This window comes from Brienomyrus brachyistius, chromosome 9 (genome assembly GCF_023856365.1).
Source record: "Brienomyrus brachyistius isolate T26 chromosome 9, BBRACH_0.4, whole genome shotgun sequence".
NCBI lineage: Eukaryota > Metazoa > Chordata > Actinopteri > Osteoglossiformes > Mormyridae > Brienomyrus > Brienomyrus brachyistius.
Genome location: NC_064541.1, coordinates 2950287 through 2977768, shown reverse-complemented (window position 1 = coordinate 2977768; position 27482 = coordinate 2950287). Strand labels below are relative to the sequence as shown.

General features: G+C 41.8%; 1 long non-coding RNA gene across 2 annotated transcripts in view; it reads right to left on the bottom strand.

Moving 5' to 3' along the window:
- LOC125749498 (uncharacterized) overlaps positions 1-23065 on the bottom strand; it is a 28855-nt gene extending 5790 nt beyond the window's left edge. The window contains exons 1-3 of one of the 2 annotated variants that reach the window (XR_007399931.1): positions 22883-23065; positions 22481-22732; positions 13609-13718 (exon numbers count right to left, since the gene is read on the bottom strand). This is a non-coding gene — a long non-coding RNA (uncharacterized LOC125749498). Of the gene's footprint in view, positions 1-13608; positions 13719-22480 lie in introns of both variants that reach the window. The other variant, XR_007399930.1, reaches the window with a different exon arrangement.
- Between the last annotated feature and the right edge of the window lie 4417 nt (positions 23066-27482).

Sequence of the window (27482 nt, the reverse complement as noted above, 5' to 3'; positions counted from 1 at the left end):
AATGTATACAATGTAACATTTTTAAAATAGGTGCATCTGACTGGTTGCATTTGAATTGAGGCACGTAATAAATAATCATACTGTTCTGTGAGGATGCGCTGTTTTCTCCTTTTTTCCCCATCCCATCGAGATCGCTATGTCCGAGACCAAGAGAAGACCGAGATCAAATAGAGTCGAGACCAAGACAAGACCGAGACCACAAAAAATTGACCGGTCTCGAGAACTACAGCACTAATAACTGGAAATTCTCTCCATAAAAGGTCTGATCAGAATGAGTGACAAAGTGCAGTCCTGACAGAGTCCAGCAGGAATGAGTCTGATTTACTGCTGTCAATGCAAACCAAACTCTCACACTGTTTATATAGGGACCTGATTGTCTGCAACTGCAGACCCTGTACCCCATGCTCCCGAAGCACCTCACACAGGACCCCCAAAGGGACATGATTGTATGCCTTTTCCACAAAACAGAAGTAGACTGGTTGGGCAAACTCACTTGACCCCTCCAGTATCCTAGTGAGGTTGAAGAGCTGTTCCAGCGTTCCATGACTAGGAAGAAATCTGCATTGTTCCTCCTGGATCCGAGGTTCAACCAATGGATGGACCCCCCTCTCCAGTACCTTTGCAAAGAACTTCCCAGGGAGGCTGAGGAGTGTGATTCCCCTAAAATTAGAACACATCCTCCGGCCCGCCTTCTTAAAAACTGGGACCACCAATTTTTGGGACCGCCAATCCAAACATAGTCTCCAACCTCCACACAGTGCTGAATTTACTCAGTCAACCAAGATCCCTGACTTTGACTGCCACACTATCTACACTGCACCCAAACCCCATGGTCTCTCCTGCAGGTGGTAGGCCCAACAAGAAGGTGTAACACTTTCTAGCTATGCCTGGCCGGGCCCCATGGGTAGTTGCCCGGCTACCATGCACTCACCCACAAGCTCCCTCCCCAGGCCTGGCTCCAGGGTTGGGGCCTGGTCTCCCCAGTCCGGGTGGGGTCACGTGTCCCTCTAATGTACTTGTCAAGAGCAAGCTACTTAGCCTGCAGTGTAAATGGGGAAAAACTGTAAGCTGATTAACAGTAAAAGCTTAACAGCTTAGCAAGTAAATGCAAATTTCTATGCAGTACTTTTTTGAGGAATTTTACATGAGAGATGCATTCCAAATTATAATATATGAATATATTATTTTTTAAGTTATTTTCCCTTCCCCCCCATCCCCGCATTTCATTCCTTTGCTTTCATTGTCTTGCTCCTGCATTTCTCCCACTATGCACCAGTCTTTTGCTGCAGAATGCAGAATTGTCGTGGGGGGGGCAGGGGGGGGGGGCAAAGAATGCAGCCTGTGGAAGAGATAAAAATGAGAGAGCTTAGCAGAGAACTAAATACAAGGCTAGAGGACTTCAGTGGAGGAGAGAGGCAGAAAAGTAGGGCAGAGTTATCGAACAAAAGAAAACCACTCTAATGAAATTGGGGGGAGGAGGAAGTGAAATGGACAGGGAAACATCTGAACAATTAAGAAAAAGTAGGTATCTGGAAATGTGGGGCAGCCATGGAAGAGAAGATAAGCTTTTAAATTAAGAAAAGATCGCAGTAACAGGAAGGATGAAGAAAGAGAGGATGAAAGCAAGAGAAAGGTGAGAGACAGTAAGGGGTTGGGGACAGACTACCTATCAAACCTACTGCCTCAACCCATTCTGCAGCTCCTCCCCCTTCTGTGTGTCACCATGGTAACCAGACAGAGTGCCTAATACACGGAGTTAATATATTTTCCGAGGGAGGGTGAGTTGGGTACTAATGCATTCGTTTGTCTCCACACAGACGAGCCAATCAATACTGGCCTCCAGACTGTTCCTGGGTACCAGCAGCACCACATGTATGAGGACAGGTGTTGGGACACAACACAACATACTGAGGTCACTCTGCATGCTGAAGAAATAAATAAATAAATACTGGGCACAGTTTGTGAATAGTGTTCTATATGACCTTTACTTATAAGTCTGGATAAATAACCATTTAGGATTACAATGAAATCTATAGATTACTGTGTAATTTAATAATTACCTACTAATATCTGGGACAGTCCACCAATCATACTATATTATAACCAGTTTTAACAGAAATGTCTCTTGATCCTTTCCTTTGTGAATTATCTTCAAATGCACTTCAGTAAATCACACACTTCAGTAATGTTTCCTCTTCATCCATGTATATATTTTGGTATCTTTTGCTACTATAATACCATCCTGTAAGTGTACATAAGCACTGAACAATTACAGCTATCCCTTGCTTGTCCGTGTCTGTGCTGTCCGTGAGTAATGTGTTCATGTTTGTGTCACGTGACCTGTATGTAATGCCCAGGTGTGACCCTCACATACTTGTCAAATAGACAACAAAGGTTATAGGTCACAAAATTTTAAAATAGCTTAGAAACAATGACTTTTTTGTGATTTAGATATAGAAACAAAGGTGTCTACGGATAACTACCCATTATTGAACAATAGGTAATTATGTACTGTGCTGTGTGTTTAGTAATCATACTACATATGTACAGAGTGAATGTTTTACAGTCTACTGGCAGTCATATCCCTCACTAATGTTTGTTACCTTCAGATACCTTTTTAAATTCAGTACAGATTCAATATATGTTTATGGTTTTATTGCTTCCAATAGGCAGCCATTAGTCATCAGAAAACAAGATTGAGTTGTAAATGATAATTTCATTTATTTACTTTGAAGCAAAGTACAGACACTCCCCTACTTACGAATGAGATACGTTCCAAATGCCCATTCATAACTTGAAATGTTCATAAGTCGTTATTCAACATCATTTTAAGGGTATACGCAAGTCCAAAGAATTCGGATGCTGGGAGTATGCATGCTACGCTGCTGCGTGGCAGGAGTAGCGGCCAGAAGTCGTACTAGGCGGAATTGGCACGCAGAAAAAAATTTGATTTTGCAGACAAGAAACGGGAGCCCAAATGAACACAATTTGGACCTACAGTCCTCTTCGTTCGTATGTCTGAAAGTTCGTAAGTTGAAAGTTTGTAAGTAGAGGAGCTTCTGTAATGTGTGCTTGGCAGAGTGACTGCCTCGCTGTTTCATTGGGCTGAATGCAAGGTCACTCAGCAAGCACAAACCTCTCATCTACGATCACGTCGGTGACAGTGCAACCGACTTCCTAGGAAGGACTGCCAAGTGAAATTCAGTTTTCATTTTCATATTTTTTTAAGCTGACAAACATCCATATTTGCTGCATATTAGGTGAAGAAATAGCTAGACCAGTTCATAGCAGTCTCCAAAATGCATACAATCTTATAGCTAATGATGATGATGTTATGGTAGATGGATGGGTGAATGGACAGACAGATGGACGGACAGATGGATGGATGGACATGAGGCTGGCTTTAGCTATGGGCAGAACAGGAAGTTGCCTTGGGCCCCCAAGGAAGTGAAATAATCATCAATCTTCTGGGCAAGAGGGCCTCTCAAGTAAAGCTCCTGAAAAGGCAGAGCTGGCCCTGGATGGATGGACGGATCGATGGATGGATCACAACACAATAATCAATCTGTGATGTTCCTGCTGATTTAACAGTAAGTCAAATGTATTCTTTATTAATCTTAGGCATATGATTAAAAAGCAAGTCGAGCATCAAAAGGTCAAATCATTTTTAAGCCTGGAAAATAAGGCATTATGAAAAGTCACCACCATTTAATAATACAAGTCTCTTTGGTAAGTTCCAAAACTGGTCCTGGAGTTGGTGCTTACATTCCACTGCGGAGCGAGCACATGCAGCCCTGTTCCCGAGGCCATCACCTGTGACCTTAAGCCACCTCACAGGTTAAGGGTCTCAGGGACAGCCAGGCACGTTTGACGCCTCTAGTGTTCTGGGGGTAACTTGCAGATTCCAGCCTGGAATAATTGTAGCTGGATTCACTGAGATCTGACATCTATGGCGGCAAGAATTTCATAAAGTTTGGACAGAATACAAACTTAATGTCACATATCACAACCTAAGAATTGTGGTGCTTTTGTCAGTCAGCATCAATCTTGCATACTGTCACCAGGTGTGAAATGTTCTGTAGTTTGTAGTATAATGTTGCAAAGCTAAATTTAGCAGTGCAAATTTGTAACCATTCACTTGAATTGTTTAAAATCAAGCTAAATGAATAAATAAATCTTATGCCGTATTATATGGAACACAGATATAATGACAGACCAGTATTTTCTATTTTTATACCATCTCTTCTACCAATAAAAGCCAGTCAACTTTCAGAAGAATGATCATTTTTATACTGCTGTTTGCTACTTAAAGCTTTTGTGTTTCCCTTCTTTGCTGATGAGTAAAAAAATTCATTCTAGCATGGTTTTAAACTCTAGCTATGTAATGTACTGTGTCTGAGCACTGAAGTACTGAAAGACACGTCACAGCTCAGACATGAACATTTGCATATTATCCTTCCACTTACAGTGCGCTATGAGGACACAGGTATAAGTTTTATGTGGGGCAGGGGGAACTGGGAGATGGGGGCCGCTCTGTAGACATTTGAGAAGCTTCTCGTGGTTCCATTTTGAAGATTCACAATAAAACACTTCCAATATGTCTGACAGCCTCACAGGAATATCACCTGCAGAAAGAACAGAAAAACAGAGAAAACCCTCAGAGCCGGGAAAAACAGCACATGTGAACGTTCTTCCTGGAAGTCACAAAGTGGGTTAGCGCCACCTAGCGGTCGACTCTCAGACTGATACTCTGTCTGCTTGTGGTCCTGCAATGGTGCGTACAAATGAATTTTCGATGATATTTGACTTTCTTAGCATACAAGAAGTATTGTCCTTAAGATTCAATACAAATAGCATAGGTACAACTACAATACATTTACATATAATAAAACAATTATTTCAATTATCTTTCCCTTTTGTTTAGGCACCACATTAATTATATATGGAATACTGTATTTTTTATGTTGCAGTTTATTTTTTAGACTCAGTACAGTCCTATCCTCCACCTCCATGACCAACACATGTAATAGCTTGCCACACAGATGAGCACATGTGCGCACATGCCAAACCATAATGCACAATAGGACATGCATGCAACATGTACATTTTTTTTGTAGAATTTAATTCTCTGCTTAATTATTTCCAGCGTTCATTGAAACATTTCCCTGCTCATTCAACTTCTTGTTCTCTGTCGGCTATAAGGACTATGGCAGGAGCAGGAAATCTGAAGTAAATCATTTAGATAGAGAAAAAAGATTTAATTTCAAGGATGGAAAAAAAGACTGATTTAAAGGGTTAGATTACATTAGATTATGCACAGGAATACCCAGAAGGACATGCTTACTCTCCATCAGGTAACATGCACACTCACCAGTATTTGCTGATACACAAATGAAATTGTTCTTTTAACACACACACACCCAGACAGATATACACACAAAAAAGGAAACTGATTCTCTTATCCTCCTTTTCTCTTTATCTGTCTCTCTCTCTGTCTCTCTCTCTCTCTCTCCCCATCCCCTGGCTGCTGCTGTCTCGGTGATATTAGCTGCATTCTAAAAAAAAAAAAAAAAAAAAAAAAAGCAAAAATCATCCAATTAGTCCAAAAACAAAACAGAACTAAGGTTTTATTTTACACCAGTCTTCCTTATCTTCATTTGTTGAGCTGTAAATACGGGAGAAAAACACAGACTGTGCCCTGCTCTCTCCCCTGCTCCTCTGTGCCTCCCCGCCTCTGTCTCTGTGAGACTCTCTCCCCGCCAGGCTGGATGGCTACAAGCAATTAGAGTTTCACCAGACAGTGAGCTAAACAGCTGGTTCAGTGCAGACGAGGCTATTGATTCCATCATTTGGTGCTTATACCTGCTTGCCTGCCTCCCTCAGCCCTACGGATATCTGCTCGCTCACTGTCCTCTCGTATCAGTCTTTGTCACTGATAAAAGCATGCACACACAGAGAAATGAACCATCAGCACATTCGTTCGCACACATACTCTCTGTCCACATTTCTTGCCACAATTCCTTTTCCTTTTCAGCATCTCTTCCCTCCATGTTCAGCTTCTCTCCATCTTTTGTATTCAGCGCTCCCAATCTCCATTTATTTCTTTCCACCCTTTCCTGCTCTTACGCTGTTTCATCCACCCGCTCTCCCCCCTTCCTTTCTCTCTCGCTCCGATCACGTTTTTCAGGCATCACGTCTCCGTCTCCCTCGCTCCCCTTTTTCCTGCCTGCATGTGTCTGCAAAAGGAAATGTGTGAGAGAAACAGAAAGTGAGGTGGGGGGCGGGGGGGCGGAAGGTAACTATCTCAGTGAGAATAAGAAGTACGTCAAGGCCAAAAGTGACAAAAATATCTCATTGAATCCCACCACCTGAGTTTGCTTTAGCGCTACCCCTTCATTAAAATAGATGTTTAGTGCCCACAATGCTAAACATAGGGTTTCTATGGATGGAGTCCAGTTGATTGCCAGCAGATTGCAGTCAGTGTTAGCTAAAGAAATTGGCAATAGTTCCCAAATGCAATCAAAAAATCCTTTGACCAGTCGTTACTTTGGAACCAACTTCATTCTTTCAGATGATGGTTTCCAGATTTCCGAGTTCCTAGTTGTGTCCCTCTACATTCAGTAGAAATACGTTTTATGTTAAAATGCCTGTCTAGAAATGCTACGTACCAATTTGAATGTCGGCTGACATAGACTGAGGCATGGTGTAAAGGTGAATGTTTGCAGCTGCCTCAGTAATCAATATAATATGATTAAGTTGGTTATATTGAGGTTGGGTGACATTTTGCAGGGATAAATCTCCCTGACTACCTTTCATTGTGTTTGGCTGGCAATGATGTAGACAAAATGTCATTTGTAAATTTGTTGAGATGGCTTCCAATTTCAGTATAATCTCAATAAACAATGGTGAATTCATCTGGTTTCAGTTAACTTTACACTCACTTGACAATATTGCAAAAATATTGAAAAAAAGGAAAGGGATGAGTACATAAAAATGTAACTGTAATGCCACAAAATGGGCTACACCTGTCTTTAGCAATTATTATTATTATTAGTCACATTATTTACCTATGCAATTCCTGGTGGGGTATCCTAAGTTAAAATGGGGTCTTCTGTATGCAGGTTATAGCACCCTAACCTCCATGTGAACCATCCCGTTTATGAGGTGGTATACTTGAGGCAGCTTGCTGTGACCTGTATGGGAAGCACTCAAGCATACAGCAGTATGACTGCAACCTTTGGCCATCAGACTGAACCGTCAGCACCTGCGCCAACATGTGAGACCCAGGTCTGGGGCGCAACTCAATCAACCGGTGATGTCATTGGTCCTGATGCTGCTGCTTCTAAGCAGTTTCACTTACTTGCTAAACCCGGCAACCTTCCCATCGTATGAGTGAGGTGACACTAATTGCCGACTAAAATGATGTCAGGGTAGGAAAACGTCAGTTGCACATGGTTTGACACCACAAATGTGATCCAGTTCTTGCATCACACCTGCTTGGGGCATTGTCCAAAACTGCTATACATCAAATGTTTAAGATCAACGAGACAAAAAGACCAACGCTAAAATATTATGACACAGGTTCTTAAAATCAGAAAAGGGATGAACTGGTTCCACCATGGAGCGGAGAGATTTTCTGCCTGTGTAGACTGGAAAGTAGCGCAGAATGCTGATATGAGCCCTTTTTTCTTACAGGAGAGGTACAACGCAATGCGGATACTAGCTGTCTGAGCCACTAGCCAGACACGCTGGGGGACTTGTGGGGAGGTGGTTGGAGGGAGGGGGGACAGACACAATCAGCACAGACACTCTGGTACAGTGCACATACTTAAGACGAGATACGATGGAGCTGGATGGGAGTGTATTATCTGAGGCTATATAACGCAAAATATTGGTTCTTGATGGTAAGCAATTGTGGTTAAGCAACCCGGGTCAGTCCCTTTTCATCACTGATCAGAAAAGTCCGGAGATCGAAACATAAGAACAACAGCAAGCTATTTAAACAAGAAGCCAGGTAGATCTCAGGTTTTATGTGGCAGTGTCTGTATGCATTAAAAAGCGCATTTTTTAATTTAATGGGCACCCATAATATTAACATGAATAAAATAAAATAACAAATATACAGTCAGGACATACAACTACATATGAGGACTAGATACTACATATTAGGACACACAAACACATCAAAAACACATCAAACAATTAAAGGAATAATTTTAAATAAACAGAATACACGGTATTGGGTGTCTTCAAGTTAGTGTCTTTCTGTTTAATCTGTTTCATGTATAAATCATGGGGAAGTGGGAATAGCACAGGCAGACAGTGTTTACTCCTATAGCCTGATGCTCCCAGACAATACATAGAAACTCTGGCTGTGAAAGTGTCCCTTTTGTGACCTCATAGCTCATATGGTGCCCTTTAAACCACATCCAAATGCCAGGGCAATGAGATGACAAGAGGTTGGGGACCCTTCCATTATTTACCATCCACTAGGCTGAGGGACCTGCTTCTTACTTACCATCTGCTAGGCTGAAGGCTGAGGGACTGGCCCCTTACTTACCATCCACTAAGCTGAAGGCTTGGGGACCCATCCCATACCATCCACTAGGCTGAGGGATCCGCCCCTTACTTACCGTCTGCTAGGCTGAGGGGTTGGGGAGCCTTTCTCTGTCAGGCTGCTGGTGTTGGTGACACCGCAGGGAAAGCTAGAAGGTTGTACAGTTATCTCCGAGCAGTTTATTATGCGAAACCATACAACCAACTACCTCACGCTGCAGTGCACTCATGTTGCTCCGCCCCCTCCCCCCTGCCGATCCCCTCCCCTCGGTATAGGTCTCTCTGGGGGCCAGCAATGCCTTTGTTGGTATTTGTCTATCCATCCTTATGTCTGTACAACCATCCATCTATCCATCAGTCCCACCCTCATTTCTAATATTCTACATCCAAGAGCTTTACCCATTACACCATTTTATTGCCTGCCTATTGACTAGCTGCTAACACATGTTGTTTTTATGTAACGCACATAAAGAAACTGTATTGTTTTTAAACAGGCTAACATTGTTCCGGAAGTACAAAAGACAGGCTGCACCGTTTCTTCTGCAGAACATTCCCCCCACCATAATATGCCGCACTAACAGACTCTGGGTGAAATGCAGCTTGTCTTTGCAGGGGTGCATGCTCTAGCTCTGAACACATCTGTGGGCAAATTAACATGGCTATTTCTTACACCGAAAGAAGATTCATACCTAAACACCCCAAACGGTTTGTTCCATGATGACAGTTATATATTTGGGCTTATTTGCAGAAGGAGACGCATAAGAAGGGGAATGAATCCCAAATAAAACTAATTTTTTAATCACCTCCAATTTCTTAGTTGCTGTTGCCCTCTATTGGTCACTGGACAAAGCACACATACATTTTTTCCCCAGACACCGTCCTGGCTCTGGCCAGTCCCCGTCCTTCACACTTTCCTTCACACTCTGGCCAGTCCTCACACATCACTCTTTCCTTGACACTCTGGCCAGTCCCCATCCTTCACACTTTCCTTCACACTCTGGCCAGTCCCCGTCCTTCACACTTTCCTTCACACTCTGGCCAGTCCTCACACATCACTCTTTCCTTGACACTCTGGCCTGTCCCCATCCTCCCTTTCCTTCACACTCTGGCCAGTCCCCATCCTTTACTCTTTCCTTCGCACTATATCACTATCCTTCACCCTTTCTTTCACAGCACCAGTCTTTCTCTGCCTTTTCCATTTCTGTACATTTTGACCCATTTTCTTAGTTAAATTTGAAAAAAAAACTCTGCCTGAAATATTGATCTAATCTATCTGCTGAAATGTCGCCGCCGCATGCTACCCGTCTCCTATCTGTCCAATTCTGCGCTGCCAAACCTTGAAAACTGGGATTATCCCAAGTGGGCTGATAATCAAGGTCAATCAATTTTCATGATTCACTGTGCAATTCTCCTTGTCACCCAGACACCTTGCTAAGCTACGTGATATCAGCAGTGGAGTTTCCAGCACTCTCCTGGCACAATCAGAAAGGTGGTTTTATTACCATTGGGGGGCACTGTTGTGCTTGACGCTGAGAACAGTGGTCGTTGACTGGGAACATTTTTGTTCATGCACACACACACACACACACACACACACACACACACAATACAGTTTAATAACGCTGTACTGCAGTGTCCCTGCACAAAACACTGGATTGGTGTGGCAAGCCTTCACAAAGCATTAGCTTACATTATATTATATATGTTTACCCTCATTTACTGTAACACAATTGATTAAATTTCTTGTGCTAATTACCACACAGCTCTTAGGCTGAATTATTTGTGGTGAAACAGGGAAAGAACTAAGCTACGCAGGGCTCCAGCCCTCCAGGACTGGAGTTTGACATCCCTGATGTAAAGGAATGCAGGCCGCACATAACACCCTCAGGTTAATTACTGCATTACATAAATGATCTCAGAAAGGTGGTATTGGCCAATGAAATCAAATCATTTTAGCACTAATTAAGTGAACAAGGAGCAGAAATACTTTCTCCATCTCTGAATCTGTGACTCTTGAGTCCTTGAATGTGAAGCCATGTGTCAAGATGCTAGGTGGCAGACCACCCCAGGTACTCAGAAACAAGGGAGCTGCTGGTTACCATGGTGATGCCAACAGCATCTTTCCAGTATTTCCAAACTTAATATCACTGCGCTTCCATGGGTGGTACCCTCTCCCCTACTCTCTGCCCTCCATAACAGGCCTTCTCACATTTTCCAGACTTTCACTACTGTCTTTTCCTGCTTTTCTCTCCTTTTTCCATTAACGTCTCTTTATTCCATTACCCATTATCTTTCGGTCACCTTCCTTTCACATGTTTCGGTCCTTCTTCTGATTCCCTCCCTCTTATCGCGCTCCTATTGTAGTCCCATCACGCAGAAATGCAGCAGGATCGTGTCTATGCCAGCGCGTCTCTCTGCCAATCTGCCCGCGTGTCTCCCTGCCAGTCTACCCGTGCGTGCTCCCAGCTCGAAACAAACCATCGCTGCCAGCGAGTGTGCTCTGAGTTTCGATTTATCTTGCCAGGTAATCAGTCTGCTGGTAATCTTGGGAAACATCCATTTATTCCAGCTCAGTGATAACATGAATGTGGGAGTCAGTCGATGCCCATGCCGTGAAATCTGCTGCTGCGCGAGGGTGGGGACCTGACACAGCTCACAACATCAACAGGAAACACCTTTGTTTTAGGAGTTCTGTTTTAGTTGTCAGATTGGTGGTATCTCTAAGCCTAAAGCTAGCAGATTGTGCATCTAACTGGCCATCTGGAGCTAATCAAACAATTATAGTTCACACAACCATTTTCTAACAGGAAATATTTACCCAAGATTCAATATAAAAATAAAGCAAACAAAGTTCATTTCATACTTACATACATATACGAACAATAGAATCTAAAATAACACTATATTTTGGAGTATAAATATCTAATTGATTACTTCCTTTTTATTTAAAACATATTATTATAACATTTACTGGATTGTTTGTTGATACACTATTGTTTATTTACTTATTTAGATTTACTTGCCAAATGGTACGATCCATCTAATACTTGTAGGAAATAAATATGGCTTGTGTTTAGTAGAAGTGTTTAATACCTGGATTACAACCAAAGTTTAAATGGTGACCTTTTAACCAAGGAAATAAACATGCATTTATGTTCTACATGGAATTTTTAGTCTCATTCTGTGACTGGTTTGCTAGACTGAAATGAGTACTTATTTTCCCCCAGTCTGCATATTACTGATCATTAGGTGACGGGTTTGTACCCTACAAGACTAGCCCATTATTTGATAAGATTAAAGAGGGGAAAAAACAATTATTTTGATAAAACTGGGTTTTGGCTTGCTTATTATACTGTACTTTATTTGGGAATACCAAAGTAGACTAAATGTGATATTTCACTTTACTATATTTGTAAATAGTACACTTTTGTGTTTGCCTACGGCTTTAAATAGAAGCAACTTTGAAAATGGATAGTTTCTTACAAAATATGTGCTTTACTTATCACCTAAGAGGACACCAGTGACTCCTAAAGCCTTTTCCTTATCCCCCAATCTAACTCTCCTTTACAGAGGCAAAATGACACTAAAGGAACCAGATTTCTCAGAACTCTCCCAGATTAAACACAGAAACAAACAAACAAACAAACAAATAAATGCTTCTAGGACCACAGTTATTCTCATTAATGAAAACTAAAACTCTAAGAAAACATTTTAGTAAACTGAAATAAATTAACATATGAAAAGAAACCAAATCAGCTAACCAAAAACTACAAATACCGCTTCTGACACTAATTTAAATAAAATAATTTGGCTAAAGTAATGATTTACTTATCTTTAATTAGCATTAATAATACCTGGAACTTGTTTTTCCCATTCATAGAACATTAGTACATAATGTGCGCTGTATATCAATGTAGAATTCTCTGGACACATAAAATAGCTCTACAACATTCAGTACTGTATATCCCTAAAAATAAAAATTCTAAAACGTACACTAAAACTTAATATACAAAAAATAAAAAGAAATATATTTTTTAATATAAAAAGTAATAAAACCACACTGAAAACTAACCGAGACTAAACTGGATTTCAAATGAAAATTATATAAAAATAAAAACTAAAAAAAACTAAACTATAGTAACACTGACTAAGACACTGATGGCAGCCACTGGCATTTTCTAAACCAGCCGTATGGTGCTATATTGTACAGACATAGGATCATATACATTTTCATTATGTATTACAAAAGAAGGTATAATTTCATGCATCATCTGATGAATAAATGGCAGTGTGCGGCAGATTCATTCCAGCTTTAGATGAATACTAAAGACTTATCCTTGGATGACACCTATTTCGTATAATATGCTTTAAGTGAAAAAATATTCAGAGATTAAATGACACATGACTAGAGATTCATTTCAGATTTTAGCACACTATTGCTGGCAGAAGGTTCAAAATAAGAATAACAAAATACATTCCATTTACTATAGATGTCAAAAAACTTGTGCAGTTCCCTTGTGTTTCATTAGAGTTTTTATTATTATTATTATTATTATTATTATTATTATTATTATTATTAGCTAACGGGTAGACTCAGGTTGATGGCAAACCGCATTTATCACACGTATAAACATTTACTTAAATCCAATCGATCCAAAATATCAATTAAAGTAACTAGTAATACAATAAATATTAATAAAGAAAATAACAAAGAAGCAGTGGGAAAGCAGGTGCAAAAATTTTGGTAGCATAATAATATTCCTTATTAACCCCTTTTTTGATTTAGCAGCATGAAGTCCATTCAGACAACCTATTGCCAATGTGTATTATCAAAAATGATCAATGCTTGAAATTAGCACTTCCCAGAAAGGCTTCATCTCCAGCAGCAAGACCCACGCCATAATTTGCAGACAGTAGATTCCCGAATAGGAGAAGGCCAGGTTTGTAAGAGGAGGTACTTAAGGATCATAGTGTTACAATGGCTACAGAGCAGGCCTCTTCACCACTGCGGGTGAGTGAGGCTATGAACATGCAAACATGTCGCATCACTACCTGGCTGCCAGGGCCCCCTTCACTGGAAATATGCTGGAGTCCTTCAGCAACGCAGGGAGACGGGAGCACAAAGAAGGGGAGGCTGCAGTTAGAGTCTTGGAGCAGGGATGCTGTCAGGAGGGAAGGGGCAAGGTTAGTATAACAAATGATAAGTGATTATCTTCCAAAAAACACACTGCTTGGAAAGTGCAAGCCTTTTACAGATGCCTCAGACACACTGCATTTTTGCGTGAAAAGTAACCAAATAATGAGAAATTAGGGGAATTGCAAAGATTGCCATGACTCCCATGGGACAATATGCATTTATCCTAATACTTTGCGAATATGCAAAGTTATCAGCTAACATGCTATGTTATTTTATTTACTACAACATAAGGTAATAATGTGAGTTAACAGCTTCAATGGAAATGTTCCCCGGTTATGAGCAGTGGCGCTTCTTTTTCAGCTGACTAATTAGTTTTCCTAAGCACATGTTCTGTTTAAATATTTAGTGCTCCTATTTTTTATTTAAAATTTGCCTGCAGTACCATTTTTGCTTTGTTTTATACAGCGAGAGCACCCCCCCCCCCCATTAGCCCCTTGCTTGCAATGCCTGATTGACCACAGAACCCCTCAAAGGGGTCAAAGGGCAGACTAAACAGTCTGGTGTCATGGAAACACAGCCACCACTAAAGAGAATGGGAAAGAGGGGGCGGGGTACAGGCAAGATGTCAATCAAATCTTTTCAGTCCCACTTCAGAGTTACAAAAGACTTGGGAGAAGGTCGATGTGCACCTGCATTCCCAAACTAGATTGAGGTCTCATGGGCAGAATAAGAATTATATGACATTCTTACCATTTCATGCCCCTTCATTGTTTTTTTTTTTACCACAAGCCGATAGTGTAAACACATAAAAAGGTGCATGTCCATGAACGCGAATCTGATCAAGAGATTGCTAAAGCTGTTATCTATCTAATATGTCACCTTTCACATACATCAGCACTTCACTACAATGGCCAGTCATTTAACTGCACTTTTCAGTTTATTTCAGTGTATTTCTGATATATGAAAATTGCACAGGTGATTATTTTGTTTGACAGGTCATTTTACTATTCGCAATGATAATTTCACGCAGCGTTCCAAGAACGGCTCCATCCAAGAACCAGAATTGGAGTCGGTGAAATGTCTTTGCTCACATAACACACAGCTGTCTGTACTGCCACCATTCCCAAAAACCAGAGTAACTTTAGCAGTGAAATCCTGCTTGATGAAAATCAATACATATAAAAAACATAATGCACAAAAATTGACATAAGACATAAAACAACCATTGTTACATTCAAAATAGATTTTTGATAGATTTTAGATACAGTTAAAAGAAGGTTATTTAAAGTTGTTCTCTATTTTTGTCTTCATTTAGTCCTATAATGGAAAATAAGCAGATCGTAGCCAAAAATGTACAGTCAGCTGAAATAGGGGTATTTCCAGGTAGGGTGATACCCTTTTAAGCAAAACTATTCTTTATATCAATGTTTCCAAATCCGGTCCTCAGGGTCCCACAGATAGTCCGCGTTTTTTCTACTGGGAACCAGGAGGGAGTAAAAATGCAAACTGCCTGGCAGGGAGTTCAGAGAGAACAAAAACAAGGAGTGACCGTGGCTCCCCGAGGACTGGATTATGAAACACTGCTTTATATGATGGGAAACTGAGTAAGATAATAAAGATAAGAATGCACACATATGTGGGTTAGAGTATATGTCCAGCCCAGGCATTCTGTGGTTGTATTTGGTGACAGAGCTCTGCTGTTCTTCCCGTGTTTGTTTGCGCATGTAGCGCCTGTCTGTCTCTCAGCTGTATGAGGTGAGGCAAAGATATCTAGCATCCTTGCAGATGCTTGCCATCTGTGTTATGTGGCCTGCTAGGCTGCGACCTTGTAGCGAGTTCACAGGGCCATTTGCATCGGGGTCCGAACCACTCGTGCGTCTGCATTCCAGCTCTTCTGCGTGCTGGTTCTGTTCTTTTGATGCAGCAGAGGGGCGAGAGTTTAGCAGATCAATGGGACGCAAATGTATTTGGATCAATACTGAGCCCAAATGGGATAGAGTGAGCAAGAAAGGGGGGAAAGTGTGTGTGTGGGAGGGTGGCTTCTCAGGGGGTAGCTGTCTGCTTAAACACGGAATGAGCCCTACAGTGCCATACTGCTGGATTAACACAAAAAAATAAAAGGGCGAGATTCTTGGTTATGTAATTGATTATCTATTAAATTTATATCTGCAAATGAGCTACGACAAAAGTCACAGCCGCATCCCCATAGGTAATGGGATAATATCACAAGCTAATGCTTGATAGCTGGATGTCTGTACATGATTTTTACAGGGTGCATCTTTCACTGAATGAATAAATTCCTATAAATATAAACAATAATAACACTTAGAAATTAGGTATTGTACATGCAAAGTAAAGGTTTAAGGCAAACTGAAAGAATGAAAGCGAACAGGACTGGGGGGAGGGGAACGGGAAGTGTTGTGTTTCCCTACCCTTGACCTCTGACCTTTTGGCTGCAACCTTCCACGTTGTCTGGGGAGGCCAGACAGACTGCATCTGAGCACAGATTCACCTTTGACCCCGAGCACACTGCTAGGCCCCCACCCCTCCCCCACCCTGACAAGCGGCCTTCACCTGCCCAGCCCATCCCCCGCCAAGCAAACTATGCACCAACTTTTCAGCCTCAAGCCCCTCGGATCGCCACAAAGAGTTCATTAGTGCACTTCTTGAACCAATACACCAGCCCCGAATAAAGACTACATGTAAGAAAAGCTCAAATCTATAGAAATATTCTCACTCTGATACTTCATGTGTTTATAAATTAAACTTATTGGCTAAATGAAAACCCGTATTCTAGCAAGACCAAACAGCAAATGCTTAATGGTTTACTGTTTTCCATCTCTGAAGACATCCATGCTACAACAGCGAAATTCAAAGATATGGAAATATTTTGGCCCTTACTGAAAAAGCCTCCCTGGTACAGTTTGCACCAGATGAAGGAAACCCTTTTTTACACTTCATATGTTATGGATCCTACTCAAACTGTATTATTTTAATTTTAAAGTCAGGACTGCAGTTTGAACATTTTCACTTTTGATTATATATTATATCTAAAGTATTTTATATATTAGGTACAGATTATATCCAAGATTTCCTTTAAATTATTATCACTTAACCTGCAAGGGTATAATTTCATTCATACAGCAGGTCTATCACTGTCCAATTATTGTGTCAGATATACATTCCAGAATTTGAAAAGGGGATTCGGTCCATGTATAATGATGGCATTCTTCTAAATCGTTGTCGCTGCATTGCTACTATTACCCACAGCTTAAGAGATTAATTCACCGGTGGCATTCAGCTTGATTGTAGACTTGAACAATACAGGAGTAGTGTTTATGCTAGGCCTACCCACCACTGTTTTATTGTTAACTACCTTTTGAAGTTTAAGCCACTGAAGCTGCTTTCATTTCACAAATGTTTCCTGATCCCTAGTACTACGTCTGGACTGGAGTGAAGTAGTCTGCCGAGAGGTTCACAGTAGCCTCTTGCAGAAAGTTATGTCTGGGTCAGGACAGACGGGATGCCACTAGTGGTGTTAGAGATCTGCTTTAATAGCATGTTTGTGCTATTTAATAGCATTCAGTGCATATTTGTCAGTTCAGTAGACATCATGGCAGAGTTCAATTATCAAACAAGAGCCTGATTAAGCTACATGTAGCTTAGTGGTTTCAGACTGGTTTTTGCTGGGAGACACTATGGTTCCTTAAGTTTCTTCAAGTCTTCAAGCAGCAAGGTGGCATGTCTATGAAAGGTAAGTGGGGAAACATGCCCAAGCTTTAGAGATGTATAAACATGAGCAAGGCTATATGATTTTTAAAATTATATATATATATATATATATATATATATATTCTATTTTTGGTGATAGCTCTTTTTGGCCACCCTCAAGTTTCACATTCCTTTCTCCCTCTCCTGATGCTCCTCGGGGGAGCTCAGAAGCTTGGCGTGATCTTCTGCAGCTCCTGCCATCGACAGCCTGACCCCCTCCCCCACTTAGTGCTCTCTGTTTGGCTGCCTGGCATTGGCACACAGGGAGGCAGTCCCAATAGCAGGCAGCTGGACACGTCAGTACAAGCAGCTGCCAATCAGCAAGGGCAACACATACAAAGCATATAGACTTCACAGTGCTTGTCTTGTTATTTGCCATGAGCAAGACCTTTAGTTAGCGAGTCTATCTTGCTTTTAGAGTCAACCAGCAAGCACATTACTGACAGTGTCAGACAGCTGGTTTGTCTGTCAGTTATTTATTTGATATGTTTGTGGGTTAAAGCATTAGATCATTTACACTAATGTACAACTGGAACATTAGGTGTCAGGTGTGAACTATTGTGGCCAGATTCTCAAGTCAGAAAGAGTTGAATAGGTGGCTGAGTGCTTGGATAGCTTCCCAAATGACAGCAACCAAGCAGACTCCATGCAATGTGTGAGACAATCCAAACATGACCAGCATCCCTAAAAGCATTGGCAAGACATGGACTGCACCGCATTAGAAGGACACACGGCCCCTCTTGTTTTTCCCTCTCCTACCCAACCCCCAGCACCCCAGGCTCCAAGAGTTGGGAAAGGAGCTTCTATACAGAACAGGCACGGAGAAAGAAGTGGGGAAGAAAAGAGACGTATAGGGTGATGGTAGGAAGAGAACAGACAAGCAGGAAGGAGGGAATAGAGAGACAGCAAGACAGCACACTAAAATAAGAGCCAGCATCGTGTCAGTGCTGTGACCTACTAATGCAGGGCTGAGGAATTCTCACTGCCGACCCGAACACATTCCTAGGGCCTGCAGACATTAACCCACACATTGCCACAATGTTGTGCCAGACTATGGAAGACCCTTTCTCCTTGTAATGCTATGCAAACAATCTCATGCTTCATCGTATAATGGGACTGAAACATAAGACACTTAGACACACGCAAACATAATCTCCTGCAAGACTCAGGACTGCAAAGCATTACAGGGTGCCTATTGTTGAATGCAGACTAAACTGTCCTACGCAGGTTTGTACTGAATGCCACAACACTGATGTAGACAAGTGAGGAGCTAGATTAGCAAGGACATATGTATAAAACACAGACGGTAAATAAATGCTAAGCTATATTGTTAAGACTTTTCTTAATCATAAATAGCATTGGAACCATATTGACAACCCAGTTGTCAAAGAAGGGAAAAAATATAAAACTTTACATAGAAAAACAAAATTATAATATAAATGAGGCAACATCCGGAGATTTTGCAACTTGCAACTGGCGGCATTTATTTACGAAATGTATTATTAAGAACTGTTCACAAAAATCCATAACCAAACCAAAGAGTACATTTGCAATAAGTATTTGCATGCTTATTTGTTTGATGGCATAAAACCAAAATAATGGTTTCATATAGGCTAAACAATGCTTTGTTACTTTGTACTTTGATAATAGGTATCACTTTGTAATATTAGTAAATCCTTGCCTAAAAGGAATCTATAGTACAAGAAATTAAAATCGAGCTTTGGCTGCTGTCACTGACCAGTAGGAGATGATTTCTTAGGGCAAATTGGAAAGAAACTTCTCCTGAAAAACAAACAAGGGAAACAATCTCAAGATAGACCCAGTTTTTTGGCCTATAGAAGCATTCATTTCAATATAGACCTGGTTGTTTGGCCAATAGGAGCATCCGCTTCAAGATATACCCAAATGTCCAGTATATACTGTAAAAGCAACTACTTCAAGACAGACCCAGCTGATCAGCCTATAGGAGCACCTGCTTCAAGATAGACCTGGCTGTTCAGCATATCGGAGCATTTGATTCAAGATAGACTTGATTCTTCTGTCTATAGGAGCATCCACTTCAAGATAGACATGGCCATTTGGCCTGCTGGAGCATCCACTTCAAGATAGACCCAGCTGTTCAGCCTATAGGAGCACCCGTTTCAAGATGGACCTGGTTGTTCAGCCTATAGGAGCACCCGTTTCAAAACAGACCCGGCTGTTCAGCCTATAGAAGCATCTGCTTCTTTGGCTCGAAACTTGTAAACCACCCAACATATGCATTCCATTTGTTATTCCCCCTGCATTTGTCTGAAGCTAGTCATTCTAGCTTATAATATATATAATAACCTACAGTTTCCCTCCATCGCGGAAACACTCGTATGTTTCATTTGCAGGTTAATATCTTCAGTCAAGACAGGAAATGTGTTTGAATGCAGGAGGGAACCCAGAGTCCCTGGAAAAAGACCTTGGGTATAACAATGCAACTTTGTAACACCAAAAGTTATGACCATCTGATATTATCATCTGATATCAATATATGACCTATCATATATTGAACAGTGTGAACTAGGAGTGGTAAGTAAGAACCATACTTTTAGATTTTTTGACTTTTAAAAAGTTTTAAGAGTGTCAACTAGTGTACATCACCTGGACCACACTTACAGCAAAGGACGCGTTGCAGGGCGCCCTTGTGAGGGGGGGAGGGGGTACTCTGTGATCCCAGACTATTTAGTGACAGCGGACTGCAGGTGGCCCGACACTGACACAGTCTGGTACATTGACTCCAGTGGGATTTGCTTAACATGGACCATGAGGGCCAGAGTCTATGGGAGATGATCACATGCGTCCCCTGCACTGTGCTTCATAGCCTGTGGCGAGTAACCCCCGAAGCGTTGCATAATTCATAGACCTGCTGAGTAATGTTTCATAAAGTGAAACACATTAGCCATATCGATCCCATTGCAATCAAAATGGCTGGGCACTTTGTTTTGGCACATTGGAAAGACTCTTTTTCTGAAAATTTGCTCCACACGGAGTGGATTCATATGGCTCACCATACATTTTGTTACTTGTGAATTGTCATGTTATTTCTGATCTAAACTTGACATTAGGGAGCTTCTGGGGTGTGCTTCCGCTGTGTGCCCTCTGCTGCCTAGAATAAGCTCTAGATCCTGTGACCCAGCTCAAGGTAAGCCAATGGAAGATGGATGGATTAGGAAGCACATGACCTACAGAGAGAATCTTCTTCCCTAACCCATTTTAGGTATTTATTTCAATAGCCAATGTATTTTACTCTTTTGCACATGACATGAGTGATTATTGACCAAATGTGCTCCCTAGAAGAAGACATTCAAAACACAAAGATGATCTCTCACTTTCTTCTGGCCATACAAACAATTCAGATGCAACAAATTCACTTAGAAAAAATAGTAAAATAGCTATCTTTAAGTCTTATGTGCTAAATTACTTAATTACCTTCACACACTATGTTGATGAGCATTGAAATAAGTTAAGTCGTCTTAATATAGTATTAGCTTCAGATGTGTTAAACCCTTCGTAGCAGGTGAGAGCTCGGCAGAGAGCAGAGAGCAACCTTACATAGTTTAACATGCCTTGTATCCACATTCATATGACCTATACACCAAAGCATGGTGCAGGCCGACCATTACATGCTGCTAACAGCTATGGCACAGGACTGACTGAAAGATAGTCACCTACTTTTCACTTCTACTGCAACTCTACTCTACTTTCCCCAGTCTAATCACATATGTATCTGGAGGGATAGAATCTCTGAGATCTCTGTTCCGTAGGAGCTGAAAGGGATTTTTTACGGCACAGTGACTCGCACTGTTGGGGGAATCACCGCAGCGCGGTCCTCTGCCTCTGGCGGGCGGCATGCGCTTGTGACGCGACACCCGGCACGGCCTTTGTGTGCCAGCGTGCCTTCAGATGACACAAAGCTTCTGAGCAGATGCAGGCGAGAATCGTACGTGGGCCTGAGGAATGCCACAGCAGTGATGCATGTGTGCCCCTAGTACAGGAGGTTGAGGGTAAAGATGATCAGGGATCTATGGCCATATAAATCAATTAATGCAAGGCAAGATAAAGACAAGGCAGAGAGATTCTGTAGAGAGAACACCTTATCTGGAGGCTGCATAATATATATATATATTTATATTTATATTTATATTCATATAGATATACACATATACCTGACATTTCACTGGAGATTATCAGTTCTTGTTGTTTTGTAATGGCGATCTATTAAATGTATAAGGAGATGGATGGTTAAGCGACACACGATGCAAGCAAGAGAGGACAGATGAGAGGAGGAGCGTCTTATAGACAGAAGGAAGGGGGGACACCCCAAAAACGGGGGTACGTTTTGTGTGCAATGTCGCTCTCTTTTTTTTTTTTTAAACATCAGTAAAACTGCATGAATGAGTCCATATCAGCGGTAGCACTATATATGAACCTGCCTCCCTTCCCACACGTAACATACACACACTGACGCACACGCACAAACAAACGAGTGTGGAGTTCAGTAATAAAATGAGGAAAAATTACCCCCCACCCTATTTCTCGCCCTTTAAAGCTTCCCACTTCGGGGCCCCAGGATTGGGGCTCATGTTAGAGTGCACACAGATACAATCTCTCTCTCACGTGACAAAATTCTCCGTAGGGAGAAATAAAATAAGGCATAAAAATATGCAGTAAGTTTATAATTCTCCAATGTGGAGCATTTGAATCCAGAAGGAGAAACATGAATACAAACACACAATGTGTAAATGAGAACAGGAGAAAAGATATAGAAAATATACAAGAACGTTTATATTACGAAGTAGGCAAATGCAGAATATCCTGTTTTTCGCAAATTATGGAAACATAGCAGAAGGAAGTTAAACACAGGAGGAAAGTAGAATGAGGTGAACGAATGTAGGAAACAGATGTTTAGAAGAGAAGCATGCGTGTTCGGGGTGAGGAACATTCGAAAATGAATTACGGTCAAATAAGAAAATGAAAGAGGCAAAATACCAGTGTAGGTTGGATGAGTCTAGACATTTTTTTCTTGTTTCCTTTCCCGCGATTTTGCCTGATTCCCATTTGGCCATCTCCCGCTCCGTCTCTCTCCCTCCCTCTCGCTCTTCTCATCGCTCCCTCTTCGTCTCGCAGCCCAGTGCCAGTCCTCACTCTGATCACGCTCTTGCCTTCCTCCTCCGTTTTCTGCTTCCCACATCTCCTCTTGTCCACCGACACTATCCCTGTGCTCTTCCCTCCCTTCGGCATCTGGGGACAAGGGGAAGGGTTTAGCCGGGTAGAAGAAAATATTTGGGAAAAAAAAAAAATCACAAAATCTGAAATGAAAATTACTGCAAAAATTTTTTTTTAAATTGCTGGGGCTGGATGTGCAGGCATCAGTGCATAACGAGGACTAACACAGGCCTGCCTTGGTGCCTGGGCAACCCTGCACAGGAGCAGTGTAGAGCAGTGTAGGGCAGTCTCTCTGTGCACTAACAAACACACTCCAGAGCAAAAGGAATTACAAAAAAGTCTGAGTCTGGTGTGGTGTCTGAGAGCAGAGAGCAAGGTAGCGAGGGAGGGAGTCAGCAAGTGTGTGTGTGTCTGTGTGTGTGTGTGTGTGTGTGCGTGTACGCGCAGGGTAGCAAGGGAGGAGACGGGGGGAGGGTGAGTGGTTCATGAAGGAATATCTTAGAGGGAGTGAAAGAGGAGGAGTATGTATGTGGGGGGGGGGGGGGGGTGATAGATTCTTTTCTCCTGGCTTCCGGTTGTATTATTTCCCCCCATTTTTCATCCCCTTTGTCCGAAAAATGGTGTCTTTCAGTTAATTCCACTGCTGCTGTGTGTCGCATCTCCCCTTTGTTTGTGAGAACATTTCAGCTCCAACAATAACCTACACATGCACTTGAACTCGAAATGCTCTCTCCTGGCTGTCCCTCCCCCGTTCCTTCGTTCCCACCCCCTTTCGCTCCCTATTTCAGTCTCTCACCCCCTTGAACTATCTCAGACATGAAACAGTGCTAGCAGGCTACTAGGGAGAGGAAGAGAGAGAGAGAGAGAGAGAGAGAGAGAGAGAGAGAGAGAGAGAGAGAGAGAGAGAGAGAGCAAAAGGCATAAAGAGGGAGGGAGACGAAGGGAATAGGGGGACAAAAAGGGGGGAGAGATACTAGGATGGGGGAAGGGAAAGACTTTTGGTTGGTTCAAGGTTGAGGTGGGAGTTAGATTGTCACCAATCTCCCATTTTAATACCCCCCAAGTGCTGGCCAAATATTTTCTTGACTGTCTTACAGTCCTATCTGCATTTTCCTTTTATTTCTCTTAAAATAAGGGTCCTCTTCAGCTGTTGTTACCTATTTACTGTATAACTGTTCATTTCTGCACATGGCACATACTATATAGCCATGTGTTTAGATATGTAATAATGTTTAAAATATACTATATTTTGATTATTTCACTGAGAAAACATGATTCAAGATTCAACTGCAAAAATGTTTTATTATACATTTACAAATGTATGTCATGTTTAAATATAGTGGCTGTAAGAGCAAATTAGTATACAAACACTGTGAGTGATTTCACACATGTAAGAGTGGAATGTCCTGTTACGACTGCTGTATTTTTCTAAATTGTTATAGCACAGATCTTTTTTCTAATACTCATAATTCCCTGAATGCGTGATACGTAAACCTCTGATCTACTGCTGAACTTCTGACCTAATGCAGTTTATTATCAGAAATGTGTGGTATTTTTTTTTTTAAAAAAAAGGGAATCTGACTAATGCAATTCTTCATTTGGTGAGGAGCACGTGTTTGCAACAATCCTTTACTTTATAGGTGATAATTAATGCCAAAATGAGACGCCTGTGACTATCCTGGTTTGCCTTGTAATAAGCACAGCCACCATGCACACCTGTGTGTAGCCTTTCCTGGCACTCCCAACAGCAATAGCCTCACATTGGCACAGGCGCCCAGACTGGAGGTTGTGTCAGGTCACAAACAGCAGTGGCTGGGTCTTTAAGCTGGTGTGTGCGTGTGTGTTGGGAGGGGGAGTGGATGTTGAAGGAGGTTATGTTGGAACTGCATCTGTTGTCAAAAGAAATTGATGGGGAAAGGAATGAGGCCCAGCAAGATTTTAAATAACAACTGTTTTAAATAACTTGAATCAGCCATTTAATGATCTCCACATATTTATGGGAGCAATTTTTTTTGTTTACTTTTTTTTTTTTTTTAAAAAAGTGGTTCCCAATCATCATATCTGTACCATTATCTCACTATGATTTCTGAACAACAATCTTTCGAATATTTATGTGGCTAGTAAGATCACTTGTCAAGTAAAGGGTTTTATTTTAGACAAGATGTTTAATGACATCCAATATTGTGGATTTGACAAGACAATGTGACAATCTTCGAAGTTTGGAAGTTCTTAACCAAGAGTTCTGTTTTCTTGTGATTTGATAGATGTTTTGCATTGTGCTCGGTGATGTGAGGTTTGCTGCTTTCATGCACTATGCACCTCAGTACTCAGCGACCCCATTGTTACTTTGTTGCTTTACATTGTTCCTGAACACTTCCACTTTGCGATAATACCACTTACAGTCAACTGTGGAATATCTAGCAGGGAAGAAATTTCACCAACTGACTGATTGCAAAGATGGCAGCCTATGACAATATCACGCTTGAATTTACTGAGCTCTTCAGAACGACCCATTCTTTCCTGACTGCATGGCTAAGTGCTTGATTTTATACACCTGTGGCATTGAGTCTAAATGAAACATATGAAGTGTGTCCCAATACTTTTGTCCATGCAATGTAAATGAACTGACAAAAATTGTTTTCTGTTGCTGTAGGGGGTTGGGGGGGGGGGGGGGGCAAAAGAATAGCCAGGACTGGTCCTCATGGGATGGGCCATGGTGGTGAGGAGGGACTAAATCACGGGAGGAAGGTCACGGTTTATTAATCAGTCTGTGTCCCCTGTTTTCCTTCACTTATGATCCTAAGCTGTAGATAATGACCAAAAGAACCCAATTGTGAGTACAAGTGGCTGAAATGAGGTTTCTCCACAGGGGTGCCAGACTCACTCTTTCCAACAGGTCAAGAATTTGTCAGAATTTAGTCCTGAAGGACCTCGAAAAGAACTGATGCTCCTTTGGATGGAGAGGAGCCAATTAAGGTCATGTTATAAGGATGCCAACTGCACACTTGACTCCCATGGGAGACAGTCCAACTGGGCAGGGTCCCCAGGGAAGGCCCAGCACATGCTGAAGAGTAGGCCTCTACCAACTAGGATGAGTCTGTGGCCTTCGGCATGGGAGATCTGGCCTGACCTGCTTGGCATGCGGCAATCGCAGCTCTCAGCTGCAAGAGGTGTGAAGAAGTACGCAACAAAAATAAAGAATTAAGCATCACAGCACTTAAGTGCAGCTTCCACATTGACAAGTAAAGATCTACATACATGAACCATGGAGAAACAAGGAAGCCTGCCATATTCTTTGTAGTTTGCATATGCATCCAAGCTTTATCCAAAAATACTTACCAGTAACCATGGAGTCTATCACACACATGACCAAATGCCAATTAGAGGCATCAATTAGGCTAACTGCTTATGAAACTCTTATGAAAAGCACACACAAAACCAGAGGTGGGAATTGAATCTATTTTTCTGCTACCCTTTCCAGATACAGCTGTGGAAAAAATTAAGAGAGCGCTCTATCCATCCATCCATCCTCCAAACCGCTTATCATACTGGGTCGAGGGGGGTCCGGAGCCGAACCCGGAAGCAACGGGCACGAGGCAGGGAACAACCCAGGATGGGGGGGCCAGCCCATTGCAAGGCACACTCACACACCATTCACTCTCACACGCATTCCTACGGGCAATTTAACAACTCCAATTAGCCTCAGCAAGTTTTTGGACTGTGGGGGGAAACTGGAGCACCCGGAGGAAACCCCACGACGACATGGGGAGAACATGCAAACTGCACACACATGTGACCCAGGCAGAGACTCGAACCCGGGTCCCAGAGGTGCGAGGCAACAGTGCTAACCACTGCACCATCCTGCCGCCCTGCGACCGCTCTATATTTTTTAAATATCAGCATTGTTAAATCCTGGTTTAATCCTTGTTCCGCTGGCAGAAGGTTACACTGAGTGACAGGTTACAACCAGGCTCAAAATCTCTAAGATCACAGTAAACAAGAACAATGTGAAGCAGGAGACACTGGGAATGACCAAAAACTAGCCAGGTAGGGGAGGTAAGCGACTTTCTAATGCCAGAGATGACCATCAACTTATCCAACAATGCCTCATGAATTGGAAGATGAGGTCAAGTGACCTTCAAAAGGAATGGGAAACTTTAAGTGATGTGAAGTGCACTGCTATGACAATTCATAACAGGCTCCTAGAAGCAGGACTGAAGTCTCATAAAGTAAGGAAGGAGCCCTTCATCAGTGAGAAACATAGAAGAGCCAGGTTGGAGTTTACAAAAAAAAATTATATTTTACACAGAAGCATATTCATACATTAAGAAATGAGTGAAACTAAAAAAATGGCTGTGGTCTCTTCATTTTTTCCAGAGTTGTATACTGGGATCTTCCAAAGGATTCCAGATACTCCTTCCAAAACTGTGCCAATTTCTCAGCTTTGTATCACAAAGCAACAGTAATCCTTTGCCATTTTTTTGTGCTAATACAAACCAGTATTGACACAGTGTGTGTGTGTATTGATGGATATTAAAGGTCAGAAAAAAGGTGTGCAGAGATCTCTTTCACCTTGGTTAAATAGTCAAGCCACCTACATACATAACAATATGACGACTAGGGTGAACAATCCCATTAAAAACATTTCACTCCTAACGCAGATAAACTAATCTTCTGCCCAAGGACAATCATTACATGTGCTTGAGAGAGGAGAAAAATAGCTATATGTGTTTGGGGAGAAGAGATACTCAACTGCAACTGATCTTGAGAAGCCAGGGGTATTGATTGCATTAGGCTTGCTGTGAAACAGAGAAATCAATGTAAT